At 37.3% G+C, this 24,544-nt stretch overlaps 1 pseudogene; it reads left to right on the top strand.

Moving 5' to 3' along the window:
• The first annotated feature begins 755 nt into the window (after positions 1 to 755).
• LOC101605987 lies at positions 756 to 1,398 on the top strand (annotated as a pseudogene).
• Positions 1,399 to 24,544: the final 23,146 nt, after the last annotated feature.

The following is a 24,544-nucleotide window of genomic DNA, read 5'->3' as shown; positions in this document are numbered from 1 at the left end:
TGACAGTTCAGGTCAAAGATTTCTGGATCCTGCTTGGGAAGATCATACTCACTTTGAGATACCTATGGAACATCTAAATAGAAAATTCTAGAATTCACATTTAAAAGTTTTACATTAATTTAGGTTCAGATTAATTAATTAAGTTATGAGATACAGATATATGCAGAGTCACTAACATAGCTATAAACTTTATAGAGAGGTACCAGAAAAAAAATGCAAAGAAGTTGGTAAAAATAAAACATTTTTTAGTGTAGTGTATTTTTTTTTATTTTTTTATTTTTGAGGTAGAGTCTCACTCTAGCTCAGGCTGACCTGGCATTCACCCTATAGTCTCAGGGTGGCCATGAACTCATGGCAATCCTCCTACCTCTTCCTCCCAAGTATTGGGATTAAAGACGTGCAACCCCACTCCTGGCAAGAATAAAACTTTTGAAAAGGATGTGATTCTAATGCATGTTATTTAGACCTTATAGCTATGAATTTCAATGTTGTGTACCTTAAAGAAGCAGGATAGGAGGGACTGGAGAGTTGGCTGATGGGTTAAGGCGCTTGCCTGCAAAGACTAAGGACTCAGGTTTGGTTTCCCCAGTACAGACGTAAAACCAAACGCACATGCTGGCACATGTGTCCACAGTTCATTTGCAGTTGCTACAGGCCTCGGTACAACCATTATATATCTCTCTCTCCCTCTCAATTTCTCTCTCTCTCCTTCATAACTAGATAAAAATAAAAATATTTAAAAAGGGCATCAGAGGATGGCAGGTGCCGGAGAAGACGGGCGGGTGTTGTTCAGGGCTGGCAACCGCGCCGCGCTGGACGCTTGGTCGGCTTTGCAGCTCGCTGTGGAGAACGATTCGGGGCGTGCACAGCAAGGAGGCCGAGTGGCTGGGGAGTGCGGTGGAGGAGAACTTCATGGGCAAGGCTGACTTGGAGCTAGAAGAGATGGAAGACTTCCTCGGGGAGCTGATGAACACTGGGTTTGATACAGTTGTGGAAGGTGGGAGTCTGCCCCAGGTGGGCCAGCAGCTGCAGACCATGTTATGCCATTTCCAAATGGGTGATGGTGCTGCTCTGAGGTAAATGACCTCTCACATCACTCAAAAAAAAAAGTTCAAAATCACAGCCACTGCGCTGATGCCAGCCGGAGAGAGTGATGTGGATGAAGATGACGTGGACAGCGTGGAAGAGATGGAGGTGACGGAGTTGCCTGTCACGGCTACAAATGATGGGGCTGCTATGGATGGCGTCTGTCCCCAGCCTGAATCCTCGCAACCAGACACCCAGACTACTAAGGAAGAGGATGTAGTGGAAGATGGATGGACCCTTGTCCGGAGGAAGAAGTCAATGGTGCTGGAAATTGTTTTGGCCTTTGTTAGTAGTTCTGATTATTACTTATAGGGACTGTTTTGGAGGGCTTAGACCTCATTACTGGTTTCTGTGTCCCCACCATGTATCCCTGTCCAACTCCTTCAAAGGGGAGAAAAGGCCTGAGGGTCTTGGTTGGGGTAATGGAACCTGGTCCATTGTAGCCCTTTGAACCTTAAGGTACCATCTCAGTGATGGGGCCAGGTTTCCCAGCACAGGGCCTCTTGGGTGCCGTCCATGTAAAAAGGGGGGATAAATGTGGGCATGGTTGGGGGAGAATAGTCATGCTGCTGGACAGTAGGCGGGTGCACTTGTGGAAAGGAGTCCCACACTTATGCGGCTGACTGGGTCAGGAATAGTGAGCTGAACATGCAGGTGGCAGAGAGGATGGTTGAAGAAGTAAACGAATGTGGTAGTGCTGCCTCTTCTAATCCCCAGCTTCCCACAGAGCAACTCCTATCCCTGCCCAGAACTTGCATCCTTCTAAGAATGTTCCTGCCTTGTGTGTCCCCAAATTGTAAAACCTTGGTTAAAATGGTTAAGTTAGCTGAGTTGGGTTGTTTGCTGTTTTCTGTTTAAGTCCAGGGATGAGGCTTAAGACCTTAGTAATATAATACCTTCTTGTTTAATCTGTGACTTGACCTTGGAATCAGCCTTGTTGGAGCTGAGTTTCTGAGTTCAGTAAGAGAGGTTTCTGGACCCACCTTTGAAACACATAAATGGATGAACCATAGCAGTGCTCTGAAAGTTACTGTAAGCCTGAAATAAACTGTATTTTTCTTTAAAAAATATTTCAAAAGGAGCAGGATATAAGAAAAAATTATATTGCTTCAAGTCTAAGACAATTTTACAACAATCACATAGGTAGAATTGTGTTATTAATAACAAAAATTTCTTATAAATGTGTTAAAATGAGTGAAAGATATTCAAAGTAATATGCCATCCTTAATTATATAGAGGTGTAGAACCATGCTACAGATATCTAGTCCATGGAAAAAAACAATGTTTACTGCCATATATGTGAAAAAAGATGTCAGTCAGTATTAAGCCTGGGTTATTATATCCTTTATTTCTGATCTTCCTGAAAGGGCTGCTATATCTACTGATTCCACCTCATCTGAAAAAAGGTGTAATTACTGTGTGAAGAAATGGTAAAATATATTGCTAGCATCCTAACTATAAGTTATATAAATCATTTAATTTGAGAAGTACATGTGTGTGCAGGGAGATATGCATATGTGTGTGCAGATGTGTGCGTTCCTTCTGCACATGTGAAGACTGGAGGAGGACTTATTTTGCTCTTCCATCTCATTTCCCTGAGACACTCTGTCACAGAAGCTGGAGTTCTCTCTGGGTTAGATTAGTTGAGCATCAATCCCCAGAAATCATCTGTCTTATCCCATCTCGGTTCCCAGGTTACTGGCATGTGTGGTCATGCTGATTTTTCTGTGTGACTGCTAGGATTGGACTCAGATCCTCATTCTTGTCCAGCAGGTGCTGCTACCAACTGTACCATCTCTACAGTCCTTCAGGGTGTTGTAAGCTGGCTAGAGATAAAGACATAACTAACAGTATAGAAGTTTGCTTTATGCAGAGTGGGTAAAATTCATAAATTAATTATCTAGGTATGTTTGCTTTTTTATTTATTTACTTATTTTTATTTATTTTTTCTGTTTTTTCCATGTAGGGTCTCACTTTAGTCCAGGTTGACCTAGAATTCACTATGTAGTCTCAGAGGAGCCTCAAATTCATGGTAATTCTCCTACCTTGGCCTCCCAGGTACTGAGATTAAAGGCATGTGCCTCCATACCTGGCCTTATTTTATTCATTTGAGGGAGAGAGAGAATGAGAGAAAGAGAGAGAGAGAAGAAAAGAAGCAGATAGAAAGAATTGGCATGCCACAGCCTCTAGCCACTGCAAACTACCTCCAGACCAATGTGCCTCCTTATTCATCTGGCTTTACATTGGTACTGGGGAATCAAACCTGGGTTCGTTGGCTTTGCAGACAATTGCTTACCAACTAGGCCATGTCTTCAGCCCTCAATCTTTCTAAATAAAATATATGCTCAGACAAATTTGTTACTATTGACATGTAGAACTTACTCATATACTAAAGACATATGAGCGTCATATTTTGTTTTCCAATGTAGGATACCTAAATTTATGCAAATCTTATCAATTGTATTTTGATAAAATTAGGCATTTTTCCACAAATAATTATATACGTAATTGTCTTTTACATGGTTCAATATTCCACATTTTAAATTAAGTCTTTGTTGAGATAAAATCTTTGGGGATGGAATTTAGCATCCAATTTAACTAAACTTTCTAAAAAATCAAAGAAAAATCTTCAAAAATAGTTTCTACTTGTTGGTAGATGTAATAACATGATTGGAGTTATATTCATTGTTTCAACACTGGACACAAATGGGATGTACCAGACTCTCTGAAGTCTCTACAGCTACAAAGTTGGAAAAGTTGTATATTTCTTAGTCAAAAGGCATTCCTAGAAATGGCTTTCTCATTTTCTCCCCTGGATTAATAGTGTGAAAAAGTCAAATTTAGTGTATCTAGAATACATTAGTTAAGTGGAATATATATTTAACACAAACTAAGTAAAACGAAGTCATGAATATAAAAATGATATTCAAAGAACTGAAGGATCTCTCATGATATTAATTATGTAGAATTATTATGTAGAATTCAGTAGTAAAAATGGTGTGTTTATTTATTTGATTTTTTAGTAAGCAGTTTTGCTTGCTTGCTGTTTGTTTGTGACAGTGTCTCTTGAATATCAGGTTTGACTTTGAACTTGCTGTAGCAGAGGATGATAAGACAAACTGCTCCTCCTGTTCCCACACGCTGGCATTACAGGCATTAGTCACAAAATTCCTCATGCTTAATCAGCTCTTGCTTAGACAACGATTCATTCAACAAATGCCCAATTTATAATATAAATTATCATGCAGGCATTTTGAAAGGACTAGAAATGATTGTCAAAAATGTTTAGTCCCAAAAGCAAATAATCCAATCCTACTTGCCTAAAATGACATCTAAAGATCAATATGTACAACTTTTGTTTTCAAAAATAAAAGTGCAGAGGTCAAAGTAGAATAATTCTCTTAGATATGCCAAAAATAAAATGTACATTTTATTTACAAATATACATTTTAAACATCTGATCTCTTCACTACCGGGATCATAACACAAAGGAACTGTGTGTCTTTTTATGACAAAATAAAATAATAGAATAAACAATTATTCTAATTAAATTTTCATGTTAAGGTAGGCATAGTCTTTGTACTTATGAGTTAATCAAATTGTTTTGCTTGAATAAGAGGGGAGTGTAAAAAGCAATTGAAATTGTTTTCACTGGAATGCATTTTCATTGGCTACATTTTACATTAAATAATTTTTAGAAAACAGTTTCTAAAATGCACAGTAAAAATGTATGATAAATGTATATCTTTGCATAAGTAGGATAAATGCAGGAAGAATTTGAACTTAAAAAAGTAAAGCTTCAGACATCAAAATCTCATAACCTCAATAGAAATAACAGAATAAGATTAAAGCAGGTGTCAGTTCTTGATGGGTATCCAGGAGTTAAGCCAAAGAGCTAGTTCAACCATTTTGGCATTATTTATATCTTCAAAGCTAATAAAATCAGTACATCAAAATTACTCATTCTTACCTTCATTGCAGAAGCATTCACAATAGCCAAGATATGAAACTGGATTCAGTGTCTCCAATGGTTAATATCTGGTAGTAATTTGATTATGTTGAAATGACACCTAGATAAGCTAATAAAGTGTTATTTCTGGATGTGTCTGTGAAGGAGTTTCTAAAAGAAATTGTCTGTGAGTCAGTATGTTGATAAGCAATATTTGCCCTGAATGTGGGTGAGCAGTCACCATAATTGAGAGCTGTCATAAGTCAAAGCAAGGGGGAGTGAATTTGCGCTCTCTGTCTCTGTCTCTCTCTCTCTCTCTCTCTCTCTCTCTCTCTCTCTCTCTCTCTCTCTCTCTCCCTTCTGTCTTTCCTGGAGCTAGGATATCCATGAATTTTAAATCCAGGTCCTTCCTGACTTGTCTTAGACTGGTAGCAATGAGTGTTAAGTTTTTTTTTGCCTTGAACTGATACACATTGGACAGATATACACACATTGGACCTGCCAGTACTTTCCATGGCCTTTCCATTTGCAACTGGTGATCATGGGACTTCTCATTGTTCATACATGTTTGAAACAATGAACCAAACAAACCACTCTTTAATCATTGCCCATCAATTATGTTTCTCTATCATCTATATCTACTCTTATATATTTGGAAAATCTTGCAAATAGTTTCTAATGGATAAATGAATAAATATAAACACAGTGGAATATTATTCAGACTAAGAAAGAAGAACACTCTGTCATCTGAAACAACCTAAATGAATTTAGAGCATATTGTAGAAAATGAAATAAAGCATATACAAAGGAATAATTAATGCATAATCTCATTAATATGTGGAAGCTAAATGATTTGAACTCTAATAAAAACTTACAGTCCTAGAAGTATTGAGTGGTATATTTATAATTAGGGTCTAGAAAGACTGTACAAGGATGTTGATGGTGATGAAAAGTTACAAAATTTCTCATAGGTAGGAGAAATAAGTTCAAAGGATCTATCAGACCATTTGGTCACTATAGCTAATAATGTATTGCATTCTGGAATATCACTAAGAGCAGACAAAAAGGCAAATATGTGAGCTAATATTTGTGTTAGGTATTTTGGTAACTTAAAATGTCTATATGCATATCTCAGAAACCATGTTACAGGCCACCAGCACTTGCATCTTTTTTTTTTTTTTTTCCAGGTAGTGTTTCACTCTAGCCCAGATCTGGAATTCACTATGTAATCTCAGGGTGGCCTCAAACTCATGGTGATCCTCCTACTTCTGCCTCCTGAGTGCTGGGATTAAAGGTGTGCATTACCACTCCTGGCTAAACATGCAGCTTTTATTTGTAAACTGATATAAAGCATTGCCGACTATTTAAAATTAATTTAGGGCTGGAGAGATGGCTTAGTGGTTAACCATTTGCCTGTGAAGCCTAAAGACCCTGGTTCAAGGCTCGATTCTCCAAGACCCACATAAGCCAGATGCACAAGTTGGCACACGCATCTGGAGTTTTTTTGCAGTGGCTGGAGGCCCTGGTGTGCCCAATTTTTTCTCTCTCTCTCTCTCTCTCTGCCTCTTTCTTTCTCTGTCTGTCACTCTCAAATAAATAAATAAAAATAAACAAAATTAAAAAGAATAATTTAATAAGTATGTGGTATTTTATTTTTTACAAGCAGGGAGAGATAAACTACACAAAGGGTGCTGAGAATCATGTAATATCTTCAACTGTGTAGATTTTCTATAAACTTAAAGAACTGAATTTCAAAATAAATTGCTGAAGATTAGAGTCAGATATGGAATGCAAGGGCATTGGTGAAGCATACATAAAAATCTAATTGCACATCAGGAAATAGTGAAACATTGTCAAAAAAAATTACATGAATTAAGATGTGTTCATATGACTTGGTTTATTATTCGCTAACCAAACCTATGTGGATGCTTGCTACTGATTCAACTCAAAATTATAATTCAATCAGTTGAGAGATGGGGAAAAAAGGAGGTGTGTCCTTCTTTGTTTGGGTTCAGTCACAGGATATGTGCACCTTCTTTTCTATTGTAAGAATTTTTTAATATGGTATTTTTATTTATTTTAGTGAGTGAGAGAGAGAAAGAAAGAGAGAACGGGAGCAAAGAACACTGGTGTGAGTCGTTAGTGTTTTGGGGCTGAAGGGATGGTTGAGTGGTTAAGGTGCATTCCTACAAGGCCTAAAGAACTAGGTTTGCTATGTGGATCCTAGCTACAGATGATTGGGCTTCTGCCTGAGAAGGAAAATACTTGGTAGCAGAGGCCAGTAAGTTAAAAAGGAGACATAAAGGGAAGAGAAAGGAAGGGAGGAAGATACTTAATAGGTTGATATTGTATATATGTAAGTACAATGATTGTAATGGGGAGGTAATATGATGGAGAATGGAATTTCAAAGGGGAAAGTGTGGGGGTGGGGAGGGAGGGAATTACCATGGGATGTTTTTTTTTATAATCATGGAAAATGTTAATAAAAATTAAAAAAAAAAAGAACTAGGTTTGATTCTTCAGTTCCTAGGTAAAGCCAGATTCAAAAGGTGGTGTATACATCTGGAGTTTGTTTGAAGTGGCTCTATGCCCTGGTGTGCCCATTTTTATCCCTGTCTGTGTCTGTCCCTATGTCTCTCTCTCTCTCTCTGCAAATAAATACATAAAAATATTTTAAAAACTGGTTTGAGAAAACTCTAGTCATTCATGTAAGTAAATGATATTAATCTAGAATACCGCAAGCATAAAAGTCATGTAAGAAAATAGAGAATAATTGGTTATTAACAGAGCATTCAAGAGAACAATGCTGTCTATGAGCAAATTAAAATTATTTTCAAATTGTGATGAAAAACAGAAGTAGGAGAAAGCTTAACTTAAAAGAATCACATATTTCTAAAATAATTATGAAACAGTAATGCAAGAAATATGAATGAGGGCTATGTAGACAGGACAGTGAGTAATGTTTCCTATGTAAGCATGAAGTCTTGAAATCAGATCCTCAGTACCTATGTGAAAATGTCAGACAAGATGCTTGTAATACCAGTGCTGGGGAGGCAGAGACAGGATCCCTGTATCCTGTTGAATAATAATGGACGAATTTGAGTTTGACAAATTATATGAAAGGGAAATATTTTATTTATAATTATAAGGGGTATTATTATTTATTGTCACTATTATTGTCTCTGTGAAGGTATATATTATGTGTGTGGTTTGGTGTATGAGAAGTGGGTTTGTGTACATGTGTGTGTAGATGTCAGCACCCCAAGTGAGTGTGAGTGGAAGCCACAGAAGAACATCAGATGTCCTTTTTTATCACTTATTTCCTTGACACTGGGTCTCTCCTTCAACCTATGTCTCCTCAGAGAGGTCCAGTAATTCTTTGGTCTCCACCTCTCCCTGAGGAATGCGGTTACAGATGAGCATAACCATGCTTAGCTTTTAAAAAAATATTGACAACTTCCATAATTATAGACAATAAACCATGACAATCACCCCTCACTTTCCCTATGCAACTACACTTTGCATCACATTCCTTCCCACTCTCAGTTAGTCTCTCTTTCATTTTGATGTCATCATCTTTTCTTCCTATTATGAAGGCCTTGGGTAGTAACAGGCACTGTGAAATTACAGATATCCAGGCCATTTTGTGTCTGGAAGAGTGCATTGTTAAGAGGCCTGCCCTGCCTTTGGTTCTTACATTCTTATGTTCACCTCTTCCTCAATGGACCCTGAGCCTTGGAAGGTATGATAGAGATGTTTCAGTGCAGAGCACTCCTCTGTCACTTCTTCTCAGCACTATGGTGTCTTTTGAGTCATCCCAGTGGTCACCACCATCTGAAAAGAGAAGCTTCTCTAACCAAAAGTGAGAGTAGCATTAATATATGGATATAAATATTAAGAGAAATGCTTACTAGCAGTTTGATGGGCATAATACATGAATTTAGCCAGACACTAGCAGGAATTACACCCCTAGGACTCATGACCTTTCCCCGTCATTATTAGGCCTGAATTCCCTCCCAAGAAGCAAGCCTCCAGTCCAATTAGAGAGTTCTTGGTTTCCCCCATAAAATACATGCCACTATTGCATCCATTGGCTCAGATGGCCTGGCTGGCCAAACTTAAGGCTTACAAAGTCCACTGTTGTTCATCTCCACAGATGACTTACATATCTCCATAGAGCTGCATGCAGTGTATCTTTTTCCAGCTTTCTGTCAGCTAGTCTATTGGGAGGAGGTTTTCAGCTCAGCTCCAGCAAGTGTACTCAGTGACCTTGCAGACCAAGCATGTAGAGTCTTCAACAATAGAATCTTGCCATATCTTCTTAGTGTGAAGCCTTGGCAATGACCTGTAATGTTTTGGGGAGTATCAGGGACCTCCCTGGCCAACAAATCACTGGAAGGTATCCCATTCCTGGCAATGAAATTTTTCTAGTAACAAGCTATGGCTATTGGGTGTGCCACCGTCCAAAATGGGAGTTTTCTATATGACTTATTCGTTACCTCTTAGACTTTGATTGATCCTCTGCCCACCCTTTCTTTACTTAGTCTATTCCCCTGACATCACTTAGGCCTTTCCACCAACAGTATTCTGTTCATCTAGTTACACATATACAACTCCATCCCTTCCTTCCTTCCTTATAGCCCCTTTCTAGCTCACTGGCCTCTGTTACCAAGTTTTATTGCCACTCAGATCATGTGGTGCTTGTCTTTCTGTCCCTGGGTTACCACACTAAATGTAATACTTTCCAGGTCCATCCATTTTCCACAAATTTCAAAATTTCATTTTTTGTTCACGGATTAGAAAGAACTCTGTTTTATAAATAAATGTACCACATGTTCATTATTCACTCATCACTTGAGGAATATCTAGGCTGGTTGCATTTCCTAGCTATTGTGAAAAAAGCAGTGATAAATATGGATGTATAAGAATCTCTAAGGTAGTAAGATGAGTCCTTAGGATGTATGCTTAGTAGTGGTATAGCTGGGTCATACGTAAAGCTTATTTTAGCTGTCTCAGGAATCTCCACACTGATTTCTACATGACTGTGTCAGTTTACATTCCCTCCAACAGCGTAGAAGGGTTCCTGTTTTTCCTCAACCTTGCCAGCATTCACTGTCATTTGTTTTCCTGATGATAGCCATTCTGACAGGAGTAAGATGGAATCTTAAAATAGTTTTAGTTTGTGTTTCCCTGATGTCTATGGATGTATGTTTTAGGAGGTTATATATCATCTGTAGTTCTTCTTTTGAGAACTCTCTATTTAGTTCCATAGCATTGTTTGTTTGTTTGTTTTTTGAGGTAGGGTCTCCCTCTACTCACTCTAGCTCAGGCTGGCCTGATATTCACTCTGTAGTCTCAGGGTGGCCTCAAACGCATGGCAATCCTCCAACCTCTGCCTCCAAAGTACTAGGATTAAAGATGTGTACCATCATACCCGATTTCCATAGCTCATTTTTAATCAGATTGCTTGATTTCTTATTATTTAGTTTTTTTGAGTTCTTTGTATATCTTGATTATTAATCCTCTGTCAGATATATTGCTGGAAAATATTTTCTCCCACTCTATAGGTTGCCTCTTTGCTCTAATCAAAATGTCTTTTTAAATTTTTTGTGTTAATTTTTATTTTTTTGAGAGTGTCAGACAGAGAGAGAGTGGAGAGAGAGAAAGAATGGGCATGCAGGGCCTCCAGCCACTGCAAACAAACTCCAGACATGTGCACCCCCTCATGCATCTGGCTAACATGGGTCCTGGGGAATCGAGTCTTGAACCAGTGTCCTTAATCTTCATAGGCAAGCACTTAACCACTAATCCATCTCTACAGCCCCTAGTCACAGTGTCCTTTACTGTACAAAAGCTTTGTAATTTCATGTGGTTCCAGCGGTTGATTAGTGGTTTTATTTCCTGAGCAACTGGGGTTATATTCAGAAAGTCATTGCCAATGCCAATATTTTGAAGTGTTTACCTTACTTTTCCCCTAATAGTTTCAGAATTTGAGATGTGATATTAAGGTTTTTGATCCATTTGGACTTAATTCTTATGCATGGAGAGAGATAAGGATCTATTTTGTCCTTCTACATATAGATATTCAGTTTCCCCAGCACCATTTGTGGAAGAGGCTGTCTTGTCTACAATGAGTATTTTTGACATTTTTGTCCAAGGCCAGGTAGCTGTAGGTGTCTGGACTTATATCTGGGACTTCTATTCAGTTCCATTGATCTACATGTCTCTCTGTGTGCCAGCACAATGCTAGTTTTAATTCTAAGGCTCTGTAATATAGGTTAAAATTAGTTATGGTGATACCACCAGCCTCAATTTTGTTGCTCAAAATTGTTTGGACTATATGAGGTTTTTTTGTGCTTCCAAATGAACTTTAGGATTTTTTTTTTCTAGTTCCATGAAGAATTCCATGGGAATATCAAGGGGTATTGCATTGAATGTGTAGATTGATTTTGGAAAGATTGACATCTTTGTAATATTGATTATTCCAATCCAAGAACGTGGGATGTCTTTCCAGTTCCTTGTATCTTCTGCAATTTCTTCTTTGAGTATTGTAAATTTTTCATTATAGATATCCTTCACTTCTTTGCTTAGGTTTATTCCAAGATACTTTATTTTTCTTGAGACAATTGTGAATGGGAGTGATTCTTTGATTTCATCCTCAGCATGATTTTTGTTGTTGTTGTTAGTGTATAGTAAGGTTGCTGATTCCTGTGGGTTTATGTTGTATCTTGTAACATTGCTAAACATGCTCGTCAGCTCTCTCAATTTGCTCATAGAACTTTTAGGGGCCTTTATGTATAGAATAATGCATCTACAAATAATAATATTTCGATCTCTTCATTTAAAATTTGTATCCTTTTATGTGTGTCTCTTGCCTTATTGCTATAGCTAAAAGAGTTCCAGTACTATGTTAAATAAAAGTGGGGGCGGTGGACACCCTTGTCTTATGATTGCTTTTAGTATAAAATATCCAATTTTTTCCCCGTTTGTGATTATGTTGGTTGTAGGTTTGTCATAAATAGCATTTTTTATATTGGCATATGTTTCTTTTACTCCCAGTTTTTGTAGGACTTTTACCATGAAATGATATTGGATTTTGTCAATTGACCTTTCATCTATTGAGATGACCATGAGATTTTTGTCCTTCTATATAATGTATTACATTTATATAGTGTATTACACTTATTGATTTCCATATGTTGAACCATCCCTGTATTTCAGGGATAAAGCCTACTTGGTTAAGTGAATGATCTTTTTCATATATTCTTATATTCTGCTTGCCAATGTTTTGTTGAGAATTTTTGCATCTGTACTCATGAGGGGGTTTGATCTATAATTTTCTTTTCTTTTTTGTTCTTTAATGTCTAGTTTTGGTACCAAGGTAATTCTGGCTTCATAGAATTAGTTTTGTAGCTTCCTTTTCTATTTTATGAAAAACTTTGTGAGTCATCTGTGTTAATTCTTCCATGAAGGTCTAGTAAAATTCATCAGTGAATACATCTGGGCCTGCACTTTTTTTAGTTGGGATAATTTTTTATAACTGCTTGGATATCCATACATTGTATAGGTCAATTTAAGTGGTTTATCTCTTTTATTTGACATTGGTAGCTTATATAAATCAAAGAAGTAATCCATTTCTTTCAGATTTTTCAAACCTAGTAGACTATATGTTCTTATATTATATCCTTATTGTTTTCTGAATTTCTTTGGTAACTGTTGTAAGGGTACCTTTTTCATCTTTAATATTATTAATTTGTGTCTCTTCTGTCTTTCTTTAGGTGAGATTTGCTAAGGGTATATCAATTTTGTTTATCCTTTCAATCAACCAACTCTTTATGTTACTCATTCTTTGTATTGCTTTTTTGGGGGGGAGTTCTATGTCATTAATTTATACCCAAATCTCTATTATTATTCCCATCTACTGATTTTTGGTTTGCCTTGTTCTTCTTTTTCCAAGGCTTCAAGGTACAGCCTTAAGTGTTTACTTGCAACATTTCTAATTTATTAATATAGGAACTTAAAGCTCTAAATTTCCCTCTTGGGGGCTGGAGAGATGGCTTTGTAGTTAAGCATTTGCCTGCAAAGCCTAAGGACTCTGGTTTGAGGCTTGATTCCACAGACCCATGTTAGCCAGATGCACAAGGGGGTGCATGTGTCTGGAGTTCGTCTGCAGTGGCTGGAGGCCCTGGTGTGTCCATTCTCCCTCTCTCTCTCTCTCTCTCTCTCTGCCTCTTTCTCTCTCTGGATGTTGCTCTCAAATAAATAAAAATGAACAAAAAATATTCCCTTCTTGGCTGCCCTCATTGTGTCCCCAAAATTTTGGTATGTTGTGTCTTCATTATCATTTTATACTATAAAATTTTTTATTTCCTTCTTTATTTCTTCATTGATACATTCATCATTTAGTAGTGCATTATTTAGTTTAAATGATTTTGTGTATGCCCTTTAACTTTTTATTGTGGTTGATTTGTAGTTTACTCTCATAGTGATCAGATAGAGTATAAGGAATCATTTCAATTTTCCTATATTTGTTAAGGTTTTCTTTGTGTCCCAATATATGATCTACTTTAGAGAGTGTTGCATGTGATGCTGAAAAGAATTTATATTCTGCTGCCTTTGGATGAAATGTTTTGTAGCTATCTGTTAGGTCTATTTGTTCTATAACCTCATTTAATACAGATGCTTCTCTGTTTATTTATTTATTTATTTATTTTTGCTGGGATGACTTATCCATTGATGAGAGTGGAATATTGAAGTCACTATAATTGTGCTTGTTGTTATCTGTGACCTTAATTTTAATAGAGCTTGTTTGATGAAATTGGGAGCCCACATGTTAGATGTGTATGTTTAGAATTGTAATGTCCTCCTGTTGGAGTGTTCCTTTAATCAATATAAAGTGACATTCCTGAAGAGCCACTGGAATTCAGTCCACACTGGTCTTCAATCCATGCTGAAAGGCAGCAAGCAGCTCTGGCAGCCAAATGGGGAGAAGGAAGGGGCTCTTTTGACCCAGAGCTTCCTTATATGAAGTCCCTCTTTGAGTGGGGGCTGCCCACTCTGGGAGAAGGGCTCACTTAGGGGGAACTTCAGTTAATCCTTCCTTGAAGCAACCTCAAGGATCCACCCAAAAGGGATTTCTGTGGATTACTAAACAGATCAAGTTGACAACACCTTAACTATCACAATATATTTGGTAGTTTAATGATAATTATGGGAGTGAAAGTTTCTTGGCTGTTTTTGTCTGTTTGGCATTCCAAAGGCTTCCTGTATCTATATTGGCCTCACTTTCTGTATGTGGGGGAAGTTTCCTTCTATGACATTGTTGAAAAGACCTGCTATGCCCTTTGAGTGAAATTTGTCTCCTTCTTCTATGCCCTGAATTCTTAGGTTTGATCTCTTCACAGTATCCCAAATGTCTTAAAATTCCCATTCACACTTTACTATTAGTTAGCCTTTCTCTTTGTTGGACTGTATTAGGTCTTCCACTTGGTCTTCTAGTTTAGTTATTCTGTCCTCTCCTTGATGCATTCTACTGGTGAGAATTTCCAGAGGTTTCTCTTTGACTTACTCTGTTTTTCACTTTTAGTATTTCTTATTATTATTTATTCATTATTTATATTTCCTTATTCATGTCTTATATTGACCTTATTTCATTAAATTGGTTTCCTGTGCTCTCTTGGGATTCCTTCAATAGTTTGTTTTCTTCTTTGATTCCTTTGATTTTTTTATTTTTATTTTTTATTTCAAGGTAGGGTCTCACTCTAGACCAGGCAGAGCTGGAATTCTCTTTGTATTCTCAGGGTGTACTCAAGCTCACAGTGATCTTCCTACCTCTGCCTCTCCAGTGCTGGGATTAAAGGCATGCACCCCTCCCCCAGCTAATTCCTTTTAATTTTTCATTTGATTTCTTTGATCATAGATATAATATATATATTTTAAAATCTTTGACAGGTATTTTATCCAAAACAGTCTCAGTAGTGGTCATTTCTGGTGGATTTAAAATTTTGGTAGAATTGTATTGTCTTGATTTTTTTGTGTTTCTTATATTATATTGTAGAGATTTTTGTATCTTAACTTAATATATTTGGGTTTTCTAATTATCTGCAGCATTCTTAGTCATGTAACTCTGACTTTATATATCTTCAAGGTTGGCGTTTAAGGTGCCAGGTGTATGTATCCCAGAGTAGCAGAAGTGACACTAGGTGTTGAGTTTGCCTGCATTCAAGTATTCTAGTAGGCTGGGTGGAGCAAATTACTGGCAAATTCTAAATTCAACTGAGCAATGTACACATTCAATCAAAACCAGAACAGAGTATTTATGAAAGAGTGGGAATTAAAACAAACAGATAATCTAATAAAGCCAATGTCCCTAAGGGTGTGTGTTATAACACACCCTTAATCTGTCAACAGGGAGGCTGAGATTTCAAGTCTGAAAGGGGTTGCACCTTATCCTGGGGCTGAGTGAGATCCTGCCCCCAATAATGAGAGAAGAAGAAGAAGACAGAGGCCCTATAAATCAGGAAACATCAAAAGCAACAATAGGCTGGGCGTGGTGGTGCATGCCTTTAATCCCAGCACTCGGGAGGCAGAGGTAGGAGGATTGCCATAAGTTTGAGGCCACTCTGAGACTACATAGTTAATTCCAGGTCAGCCTGGGCCAGAGTGAGACCCTACCTCAAAAAAAAAAAATAAATAAATAAAAGCAACAATAGTCAACACCAAAATACAGCTTATTTGAGAATGGTAAAGCTGATCAATCAAATCAACACATTACCTACCCTGACATGGAAGGTAAGATTATCACTTCTGGTGCAGGCCTATATATCTGGCTTTGTGAAAGTAGGCCTTGTTACCTTTGGGGGTGGATTCCAATCTCACCAATGGTGAGTGCACACCTTATCTCCTCTTTGTTGTACTATGGACTCAGTTAGGCTGCTTGGGTGACTGGATCTGTGCCGCGGACTGACTCTGGGGGAGATCAGGACCGAGGGAGAACAAGGGCGAAGGCTCAAGGAGAACTCGGGATTCGGCGAGGAAATGACAGACAGACACACTCTAGGTAGAATATGCTGCTGCAATTTACTGAAGGTTTTATGAAGGTTTTATACAGATTGAACAGGGAAACTTAGCAAGCCAACAAGTGATCTCAGAAATCATTAATCTAAACAATCTTAAGTATTGTTCTATTGTAAGCATACATGTAATATTTATCAGGCAGGAATGTACCCATTTTCTGAGAAGGATGCCTTGCATCATTGACCACAGCTTTACATGAATAGAAGCTTGGGGTAAGGGGCGTAAGATGAACAATAGGTTATTTATTTTTTATAAACCGAGCAGAGAGCCATCTCTTTTCACTTATTAGATTATTTATATAATCCTCATATTTATTATAAAAGTGTTTTTATCCAAAAGACCACCAATATTTTAAGGCTGGTTTAATGTTTTTCAGGAATTCTTTTCTTACTTGTCTAGAGTATAAGCACCAAGGCTTACGTGTCTTTGCTAAGCATTTCATAAATGGAAGAGAATGCCATAGCCTCCTTTTTCCTTTATAATTTATTCATCTATTACCGAATTTATCATATCCTCCCTCATAGGGGAGTGGATCTAGGTAGTTCTCAGCTCTGGGAGTCTACTATCAGCCCTTGATCAAGTACTGAACATACCCCCCAGGAAGTTTCCTGGTGGGAGTGCCTAAGTTTTATAACTCCTTATCTGTAGAACTGTCATGCTTCTAATGAACATTACCGATTAACATTTCTACTTTCACTTTCTCAGGATCAGTATTGTTCTAAAACATCATCAGCTGTTTCTACTCTACACCATCTAAAAACTGTTTTAGAGTTAATTTTTTATTCCTAGTAGAGTTATACATTTCCTCCATTGCCCTAATCATAGGAGGGGCACATTCAATACTCAAATTGTTTCTTGTACTCTGATTGCGTGCATGATTACTAATAAGTGTTGAATTAGCTGTTCTTAGACAAACAGCTAGAAGAAAGCAGGAGAGAAACAGAGCGCAGAACACAGCTCACTGGCGCCAGCAATTAGGTCGTCGTGACTTCATGGGCAGCAGGAACCTTTACAGTAACCGACTGCCAAGGGGTCACCGGGGGCATCCCTCCGAAGAGTGCTGGCCCTCTGTCCTCAGCTCTCTTCCAGTGCAGAAGCATCTCTGCTTGCTACACAGGCGAGGTCGCCGTGGACGTAGCAGATCTGGTGTCCTGATTGCCTGCACTGGATGTTGTGCAGCCAGGAGTTGAGTTTTCTGGTGGTTTATGGCCCTGATCGTTGGGGGATGGGAGGCTGTGCAGGATTCCTGAAGTTGTACCAGAGCTGCTCAGCTGGACCCATTTGTGATCTTCTCATGCAGCTGCTCACGTGGCCCCTGCTGTCTTCTCTTTCAGGTTTCTTAACTGTGAAGAGGCTGGTATGAGTGGAAAATCCTTCACCTTTTAGCTGTATTTGAAACATGATTATCTTTTTATGTAGAAAATGCAAGTTCCAGTTCCAAGTTAAAAACAGTAGAGAATTTCTTCTGGTTCTTATGACTGGAGTTACAGATTGCAGTGGAGGTAATGTTCAGAGTATAGTTTCCACAATAGAAGTGAGCAGGCTGTGGTGCTCACTGCTGTATTCTGAGCAGGAAACAGCTTCAAGCACAGTGCAGGTGCTCAAAGGACATAGGAATTAGTAAATGGAAAATCAGAAAAAAAATTTATGATCTTACCATCCTGGATGATGTTTGATTGAAAGGAAATAAACCTATTACCTGATTCACTAGTAATAAATATGCTTAAAATTACAATAGCACTTTCTCTAAAAAGATTAGCTTGCATTATTCCTTTATACAATTGTTACACTGAGATATTACTTATCAGTTCCGTAATCCTAGTGTTTTGTGTAATTATTCTTTGTAATTTAATTCTCTGTAATTAACAGCAGTTCAAGGCATGGAGATATTGGTGTCAAGAATGGAACTAAAAGGCTGGAGAAATGGATTAGCAGTTAAACATTTGCCTGTGAACCCTAAGGACCCTGGTTCAAAGCTCAATTCCCCAGGACCCACATTAGCCAAAAGCACAAGGGGGCTCACACATCTGGAGTTCCTTTGCAGTGGCTAGAGGCCCTGGTGCGCCCATTTTGTCTCTCTCTATCTACCTCTTTCTGTGTCTGTCACTCTCAAATAAATAAATAAAAATAAACAAAAAAAATTAGGAAAAAACAAAAATAGAATGGAACTAAAATTTCCTGTGGGGAGAAAATATGCTGATTTTAGTAGGATGAGTTTATTTACTATTAGAAATGAGAAGAAAAACAATTTTGGGGGGTTAGTGACGAACATGGACATATTAGACACACACATTTCAGAAATGTGCCTTAACCCTTCAAACAAATCCTATGGTAGAGATCTATAATTGTATACACAACTCAGTGCTTTTGAACAAGCTATCTGACTTTATGTTTTGCTTTTGCCAACATGAATGCTTATAAGAAAGCACACTTGTCCAAGTAGTACAGTCTTCATAAATCTATAGTAAAATGACTGCCAGATTGTTTTCAAATATTAAGAAGGGTAAAGGAAAGAAATACTAGTGTTGACAATAGTGACTACTGGATGACTCTATTGCTTGGCAAGACAAGGTCTTATTTAAAATATCCAAACTCATCATCTCAGCATGAAAAAAAATGAGAATCTAGAAAACTAGATATGAACAAAAGAAACCTAATGAATTTTTAAACAAGTATTATAAATTATTTATAAATATCTGTTCTAAAATTTTTTGATGTAGATTTTTTTTCCTCTTCTTTATCTTTCTCAATTTCTGTTTGAAAATGTTCTGCCTGAACTTTCCAAGGGTATGCAACTTGTTGGCTTTCTTCAGCTTCAATTTCCTCACATGTTGCTTAAATATTTCATGATGAAGGTCTTTCTGGTCTCTTCTCATATGTAGAGTTTAATAAAATGGTGTTTACCCTGGCAGTATGTTCACCCAAGCTACTTTTAATTTTCTTTTTAACCTTCTAATTCTATAGTCCTTGCCAAACACATTGTCAAACACTCCCTGTGCCAACATATTATGCTGTAATACTTTTATACTTTAAGGAATAAACAAATCCCATCATACCCTTTCAGAAGGGGGTTGAAGAATCTCCTCGAGTACCACCATGACTGGTTCAGTATTATTTGAGAAATAAATAGATGATCTCGTCTTATGAATCCTTAGCATTTCAGCAGCTATCCACCCTGGCAGTAGAGGCTGAGAAATAGATGGAAGAAAGTTTGTACATGTTGAAGAAACCCTGTCAGTCAGGGTTCTCCGTGTAAGAAAAAGAGAAAATGCTAACGTCTAAGTGCTTTATTGTGGGTTGTAATGCAGAGAAGAGAAGGGGCAAAAAGAATAGTAGAGAACACATTGGAAGTTAATTGATCAGAAGGTCCAAGTCCAGTCTACAAATTGAGCTGCTCCTCTAGGGATGGAAAAAAGTGAGTAGTCCCTTGAGTTTTGTTTTGTTTCTCGTTTCACATTGGTTTGTCCAGCATGTGTTTCTTTTATCTCTTTATATAGTCAGCTGGGAAGAGTCACTGTGGATCTGATGTGGTAAACTTGGGAATGGAGTAGTTATTGATACTGGACTTTCTGGGGTGTGGCAGTGCCTTATCTCAGCCTTAGATGGGCTTGTCACTCAGGAGCTAAGATGCCAGAATTCATGGACATACAGAGCTTCAATCAGAGGCCTTCTGAGGTTCTTTGATGAATGAGATTTACAAACCATAGGAGGGTGAAACACATTTTAGAAGAAGTTTATTAGAACTTAATAGATAAGACTCCTCTATCTGTGCAGACAGGAGGGAGTGTCCAGGAAGGAGGAGAACTCATTGCATGTTTTTTTAGGAGGAGAACTCATTGGGTGATTTTTGTTAGGGATTTTAAGCACAGTTGCTATGTGGCAAAGATGAGATTCACAGGTCTCTATGTGACAAGGACGAGATTTCACAGTTTCCGGGTGAGTAAGACTGGGTTTGTGGAATACGGGGCAATATTCCCATTAGTCTTAGGGAAGGATCAGTTTCTGTCATCTAGGAAGGGTACAAGATTAATCTAGAGATCATTCTTGGACAGTGTAAATTTCCAGGGAAGAAAGGACATAAAGGAAAGCATGCTGGTATCTGGAAGCCTTGTGGCATGACCCACTTCTATTCAACAGGAAGAATACCTTTCACTTTTGGGGTTCTGTTACCTTGACTGCCTAGTCCATTCCTGTCTCCTATCATTCTGATGTACTCATTGCTGATATTGGTCTACATTCACAGGGAAGTTTAAAGTCAGTCATGTTAAAAGATAAGGAAAAAGCAGTAGCAGGTAGAGTTCATGACTTCATGCTAAAACTTTTCTTGGTTGAGAGACTCGAGGAGAACCAAGGTTCATAGAACACATGAGTGGGCTTGTTGACCCATGGAAATAGTAACTGACACAGAATATACTCTGTGCTATACACATGTGTCTATCCTTTTATTTTATCCATATTCCAAATGAGAACAGGAAATCCTTTCTTCTCTGAGAAATCTTCCAATTATAATTACTGAGATAACCTGAAAATAGCTAGCTAGCTAGTAAGATAAATTAACACTATGATCTTCCTGTTGCACTGGTTCTGAGAAACTTTTTTTTTTTTTTTCCTAACATTTGGTCTTTTCTTTAAACTACTTAGTAAGATGGGCCTCACCTGTACCTTCAGATCTTATCTCCTTTACCCTCTGGAATCCATGGTGATTCTCATTGTCAATAGTTCCTACAAGCAGAAAGCGATGTCAATTGCATCTTCTTTACTTCAAAATACTTTGCCTTTATAAAGGTCCTACTTTGTCATCTGAATTTTCTGTTCTACTCATGTTGTATAGTTCCTGTAGATGCCCTCGAATATGATTCGAACATTCCCAGAAGGTAAGCCAGGGCTCTGGTTCAGAGGAAACTTTCTTGTGTGCCTAAGAATATCCTATGAAATATCAGAATATGTCATCTGAAGCATGTGGACTTCCTGATTTACTGAAGTGGTGATGAGATAGAACAGACCAAATTCTAGCATTGGTTATTGAAACAAAAAAATTCAACTGTTGGAGATATGTGACTGCATACCAGCTTTTGGAGCAAAAGTTTCCACATTCTGATATTTACTGCTCCAATCTTCTTGGGGATTTGTTCCTCAGCTGACTTCATACTTGATCCATAAACAGGCCATTCCCTTCTTCTTCTAATGTTGTACACCAATTGTGACTGACCTGCAGAACATGGTCATACAATGAATTGTTATTTGTGATCTCATTAGCTTCTTCTGTCATAAAATGGGAGGGCCTGCGTACATGTACACGAATACTTAAAAAGGAAAAATTCTTATAATGTGAAATGTCATTTATGAGGGGAAACTAGAGATATAGGTAAATCTGATAACTATTAAGGAGAAAAAGGTAAAGTCAGTAACATCCTGGTATGAACTGGAAATAGGCTAAAAGAGCCTTACTGTCATGGAGGACTGATCATCGGATGTGAGGTGAATGTATCCCACTAAAAAAGGACTTCTTTAGGATTCAGTATGTAAAAAGTTCATAAGGCTATTACATTAGCCAGGATTTTGCTTAAGAACAGTATACATACTGCTATACATTGGAATATGAATAGATAGATAGATAGATAGATAGATAGATAGATAGATAGATAGATAGATGATAGATGTAACTGCCCAAGAGGAGTAGAAAATTCAAGAGGTATCTGGATACATATATATTGATATATCGTATATTACTGTTAGACATATTACACACACATATATATGCTGATACTTACACATGTGTGCCTGCACACACAAATATTATTTTTATTTATATGTCCAACAGTTCCATTTTCCATAATAGCAGCACATCAGTGTCCCCACCTGGCAGCCAGAAAATCCTGCTTAGTCTAAGATCAATGATGCATCCTCAGTGTGAAACTGAAAGTCTAAAAGCTCTATGGATAGTCACCGGGGTGAGGTCACATGGGGAGGCTGTAGAAACTGGAGTCTAATATCTGCAGGTGGCAACAGCCAGCATGGGCGAAACTGTTAAAGAGGAGTAGAAAATTCAAGAGCTATCTGTATTCATCCTTCTGCTACTATTCCATAAAAGCCACACATGTTTCCATGGTGGCACACACAGGTCTTCCCATCTCAATTATTGTCTTATATGCCATTTGTCTCCATAAAAGTCCTCGGACAAACAACTATAAATGTGTTTTTCTAATTCCCTGAGATGGGATTTTCCCAATTAACCTTCAGAAAAAAAGTGATGAGCAGTCAGGAAAATTTGATTCAATATTTGCTGTGTTCTACGCATGGAAACAAAGATCCACTATATTTACTTAAAACAATTTAACAGGAAAGAAACAATTTACAATGCTAGCCAGCAAAGTTCAAAGGCAATGGAAAAGGCAAATAGTAAGCAAATGACAACGAATAAGCAATACCTACAAGTATATAAAACATCAATTCACCATGCTGATGCATCACAGGTTCTAGACAGTTTTAAGCATCACAAAAATGAATTGCAATACAGTATTTGATATTATATGTTAGAGAAAGTCATATGTGGGCTGGAGAGATACCTTAGTGATTAAGATGCTTGCCTGAAAAGCCAAAGGACCCAGGGTCCATTTCTCAGGATCCAAGAAGTGGCACATGCTTTTAGAATTTGTTTCCAGTGGTTGGAGGTCCTGGTGCACCCATTCTCTCTTCAGGTATCTGTCTCTTTGCCTCTCTCCCACAAATACATAAAAATAGAATATTAAGTATAAATATAATAAATATAAATATAAAATATTAAAAAAGCAGATGTTGTGCAAGGAAAATGTCTTGACTTTCACTGAAAGAAGGTACTGCTTTTTGAAGACACTTCAAGGTGATTTTGATGATCATGTTACCATGAATCCAAGTCAAAATAAATATTCTTGATTTATTTGATTTATTTTTCTTCATTCTTTGGCTTATTTTTAGATTGGAGAAAATTTAGGAAGGAGAAATAGAAGAGAGAGAAAGGAAAAAAGAAAGAAAGAAGAAAAGGAAATGTGAAACAATAAAATTAAAATAGAAGAGCTATGCTTATTCTGTGATATAGATCCTTCCTTACCTTCCATACTATTTTGAGGATAGAGATCATTAACATCTTTACACTGAGTCTAAGCTTATAAAATCTAAGTGATTAATACTTAATTGCTCTTCTTTAATAGAATTTTAAAATGATAATTCTGGTATTATAAATTTAAAACATGAATAAAAAGATCAGTGATGATGATTGGCTCAATGTTACCTGAAATCATGAATTGGGCCAAATTGACATGGCATGATTTCTGATGTTTACTTAAAACCTTGCAGTCCTGCCACTTGAAAATAAGTTACTGTTCTTCACTGTGGGAGTCATTTGTGTCCTCTGTGAAGCTGAGGTTAGGCTTGAGCAAGTTACGGGCAGTCTTTATTGCTTAGATAAGCTGCTTTCTGCATGTTAGTGCAACTTCATTGAGTTACCATTGCTTGGCGCAGTTTCCCACAAAGCACTTAGATATCCAGCCATATATCAGCTCCATTACACAATGTATGATTTATGATTTTAATTCCAAATCCTTTAATGTTGCAAAACAATGGTGATAAAAATTCTAGCCCCAGGGTGTAAATCTAGGATATTGATCTTCCCTGGGTTTAGACATACGACATGTATTTACACTCTGAGAAGTGCCCACAGATCAATTCTGGATTCCTGTGTTCCATTCAGGCTTTGTGAACTTCACTGAATAGTTACTGTGAGCCCATGTGGAGAAACCAGCAATGTGTTTTTCACATCCAACACTCAAATTCGGAGTTATAAATGGTTACCATATGTAAAGAGGCAGTTGGTTTTAATGTCATATCCGTGTCTCCAGTGAAAATAATCAATACCTCCTATGTACCGTGTTGTTTAGAGATACAATTATTTTTGTATATTATGATTATTTTGTGTCCTATTACAATTTTATATTCTCTGTACAGAACAAGTAGACTATGTACATTGAATTTATTGAAATATAAGAAGCTGAAATCAAATTATCCTTAGCCTAATTCTATATGTCCACTAAGATTAGGTATTTTCTTACTTGCATTCAAAGATATCTCGAGGCTTTCATTTACTCTTTTTACTCCTTTAAAAAAAATGAATAATGTGTAAATTAATATAACTTTGGAAGTTTATTTCTTTTAAATATTTTAAATAAACCCAAAGCATAGTTTGGATGTATTAGTGCTAAAATTTTTATACCTTAACATTTCACTCTTAAAATGATGACAGTGACAAAATGTTAGAATTGCATTCACTGATCATTTCAATAGATGCAGAAAAATCCTTTAACAAAATGCAACATTACTTCATGATCAAAACATTGGAGAGAATTGGCAGGGTCAGTTTATATCTTAACATAATAAAGGCTATATAGGAAGCTCCTAAAG

The sequence above is a fragment of the Jaculus jaculus genome, chromosome 2 (genome assembly GCF_020740685.1).
Source record: "Jaculus jaculus isolate mJacJac1 chromosome 2, mJacJac1.mat.Y.cur, whole genome shotgun sequence".
Lineage (NCBI taxonomy): Eukaryota > Metazoa > Chordata > Mammalia > Rodentia > Dipodidae > Jaculus > Jaculus jaculus.
The sequence above is the reverse complement of the archived record's forward strand: the minus strand, read 5'-3'. Positions and strand labels throughout refer to the sequence as shown.